The sequence below is a fragment of the Paramisgurnus dabryanus genome, chromosome 5, assembly GCF_030506205.2.
Source record: "Paramisgurnus dabryanus chromosome 5, PD_genome_1.1, whole genome shotgun sequence".
NCBI classification, from domain to species: Eukaryota; Metazoa; Chordata; class Actinopteri; order Cypriniformes; family Cobitidae; genus Paramisgurnus; species Paramisgurnus dabryanus.
In genome coordinates, this window is record NC_133341.1 from 5,424,301 (window position 1) to 5,428,248 (window position 3,948).

A 3,948-nucleotide genomic window follows, 5' to 3' on the forward strand; every position below is an offset into this window, starting at 1 on the left:
GCATTTATAATTGTTATAGGTTACTTCATCTCTCTCTTTTCGTTAGAGACATTTGAATGTGAGATTCTGGAAAAGAGATCTAACGTTAAGTTTTGCGGACCCGTCAGGTCGGGAAATAAAGCAAGTGAACACAGAGTGTATTTTAAGCGGTTTACTGAATAGAATCTTGTTGGAGCTGGACAAAAAAAAAACAGTCCAGCGCAGACCTCCATTAACCTTAGTTCTCGTATAAATATTAATAAAAAAAGGGATAAAGTCAAAAGTCGGACTGTAAGAGTCTTTCATGAGAGCATAAATGCCTGTGTAATATGTTACCACTATAGTAGCCTACTTGTTTTTTTTAATGTTTTTATTGATATATTATGCCTGTAAAGGTGTTAAATAAAAAATTTGTCTAATCCAGTAATTCATTTTTTGATCTGGGCACACAATCAGAAAACCCGTGGTGGTTAATTTTTTCATTTTTGTTTTTAATTTGAAAAACGAATGATACACGGATCCATAACCATGTTTTTAGCTATTTTTAATGCTGTCTTTCGTCTTTTAAATAGGAAATAAAGACAATGTTTCTTGACAAAAGATCAGATAGCCTATACTAGGCTAATTCAGAATAAGACACGTAAGTGTGGGAACTGCACCTGGCCCGCCATCTACTGGCTAAAAAAAATATTTGGCCCGCGGCCAAAGTTACTTGCCGACCCCTGGTTTAGAGACAGCGCGGTCCTTTGGATGAGAGACACACCTGACACTTTTAACGTGAAGGAAGCATCTTATTCAAGGTAAGTCAACGTTTTTGGAGCAAAAACAACAACTTTTTGTTTGCTTGATTTAAATTAGCGTAAGCTACCGCTTATAGTGTATTTTTAGGAACGAGTCAACGCCGAGTAATGCACAAGCGTAGACCTTACATAAAGTTTGCCTATGCTTTGAGCAAAATGACTAATGTTAGCTAACTTAGCAGGACGATTGTTAGCTAGGCTTATCGTTACCCGGGTGCTCTGCCCTGAGTTCCGAGATATACGGCTACTACTCGAATTCTGAGCTAACGTTACCCTGAGTAACTTCATTACGGTGGCTGTGGTGCGCGTTTGCGCAGGCACAGGCAGTCATTCGTGATGTGGGTAAATGTGACTGTTTACACAATAGCTGATGCGAGAGTAATGTTAAAGTAAAACCCACCGTTTTTCAATATTTTACTATGTTCTTACCTCAACTTAGACTAATTAATACTAATTAATTCATTCCTGGTGGCTGTATACCTGGTAAACAGTTATTTTTAACAACATAGGGCTGTTTAGATAAAACAATCTGGCGAGTGTGTTTTCCTAGGCTAATACACCGACAGCAAATTTCTGTATAATAAAGGGCTACATTTTGCATCAAAGTCTGTCAATGAAATCTTTACATTGTGTTGTAAGTTGAATTTACATTATGAACACTAGCACTTTGAGATTGTTTATTCAATGTAAGGAGCCCTACGTATAAAATGCACTATTATTAGAATTATTGAACAGAAATGTATGTTGATATTCACTGCATATCAGCCATACAGTATGGAGACACGTTGTTTTATCATATTAGTCCTATGTATGATAGTTTCCAAGGTTATATTTTAATGATTTTAATTTACTTTCAGGCAGTGGTTCTGGGCACTTTGGTGGAGCACTCACTGCCATTCACAATGGCCCTTCATTGTCAACCTTGCACAGACGCCGGCTGAGGACAAAGTGGCTCTGTCGCACAAAGCTTTCGTGAACATTGGCAAAATATGTTATTTTTTTACATTTCTGTCTGTCTCTTGTTATTTTTTTATTTCAGTGTCATGCTTCACAACACTTCCAGGCGTTTCCGTGATTTTTAAATAAAAACATTTGTAAAATATTAAATGTGTCATTCTCCTTAAGCTTCAATGATGTTTTAACATTGATTAAAGTATGCTGATTTTTGTTAAGTCACGCTCAGAATCATATTAAAATCACAAAAAATAGAGCTGAGATAACCCCCACAAATAGACCAAAAGCCCCCCCCACCTTTTTTACTCTGAGGAGTTTGCAGGTCTGCAATGCTCAGCGCTCGTTTGACTTCTTGCGGAGCCACGCAGATCGATCGGACGGCATGTGACACCTTAGCACCGCGAGACAGTAGGCCTAGATGACTCAGTATGCTTTTGAATAGATCTTGCGGTAGTGTGATGTCAGAGGCCAACGGGTTTGCACTGCGCCCCATTAGGTAAGACAAAGTGAAAATTATTCCTAGATGACCAATAAAATCATACCAGGCAGACAGCAAAGGAGGATGGATACCTCAGTTAGTGTAAGTACAAGAAAGATGTAAGCATAGGTTAAATTGGGCCGGAGCGCACTGGAGTGCAACTCCGCCTCCTCGGGTCCACAACCCACCTTGCCAGAGTGCCGGTCCCTCTCCTTCAGCAACAGGGTCTTGTTGTTTGTTCTAAACTGTGTTTGCAATGGTGGAACAGTTACTTTTCTTCACCTATCCTAATGTTTTAATGTACTGTAAATGTCACCAAATCAGTGCTGCCCTGACGGACTGTAAGACTAATAATTTGAATAAGAAATCATTTGTATTGCATATAGTGTCGAACGCACCCATCCGCGTGTAGCCGCAGGGAGTATACTTGGAAAGCTGTGCACGCGTCCGCGGAAAAAAGGTATACCCCGGCCTTTAGGCTGAGGGTCTTGCAATGCTGCGCGCCAGTGTACGCGCTGCGCTGGTGCGTGTGAAATGAAGCAAAGCGAATAATAACGTTTTCATTCATAGGCTTCACACTCGTGCTTGGGTGGCACCCTCGACAAAAATCATTTTGAGAAAATCATGCTTCTCAGAGGTCTACTGTGTTTTTAATCCCGTCTGAATCGGCCATTTCTGTGTTTTTCTCTGACGACCTCTGTAATCTGTAAATTCCAGAGCATTTTACTGTTTTTCGCCGAACTCAGAGGTCATCTGAGAAATGTAATCCTGTCCGGATGCAAACGTCTGTGTTTGCTCGCAATATCTTTTGAAAACACGTTTCTTTTCGTGTTTTGGCAAACGTGATCTGCCGAAAGGTCTTACTAACACGCGTATAGGCCTATTGTACTTCCTGAATCCCATTCATTCAGATAGCCTATGGATGTTTTTTCCATTCTGCAGAATAAAATAATTAAATCAAGACGAGCTGAATATCATACATTGTTAAGACTGGACAAAACGACGGTAGTTAGTTTTGTAGGTGTTCAGCTTGGGAGTTATACTCGGTTTAACATAAAATGGGAATACTAATACAACAGAATATTTGGCATTGGGGCAAGCAAAACATGAATTCACAAATCAGAATCAATAGACTTTGATGTTTTTTTACATGCAAAAAGCAGCACGCCGCAGATTCTCAGCCTAAAAGAAGTCTGAATGTGAAACCGTCAAACTTACACATTTACCAATAAATAAATACTTAATTTGTGTTAAAACAGCCATATTTGTTATTTAAAAAGCAAAAATATATGGTGGATAATAAAAACAATGTATTTGATTTACTTAATAGCCTAACTTAAAAGTATAACATACAAATTCCCAGTGAAACACCAGTGCGAAGTGAAACATGATAATATAAAAAGCACAGCAATAAAGAAAGGCAGATTAAAACCATGTTCAAGCTATTAAAACGTTCAGATGCAAAAATAAACTAAATGTAAAATTAGATAAACTAATTAATGATATTGCGCAAATGCTCTCGGTCTCTTCCAAAGTCTTCGCAAATTATTTTGTTATAAGACTCAGTTATCACATCACGTCTCTTCTACTGTAAGTACACAAAAAATAAGACAAATGATCCGCGTTTAAGTCAGATTTTTATGAAGAATATTTGACTGTTTATGTAACTGGCAAAAGAAAACTTCGCCGACCAAATGTTTGCCAAAAAGCGTGCATGTGACATCAAAGTACTGCCAA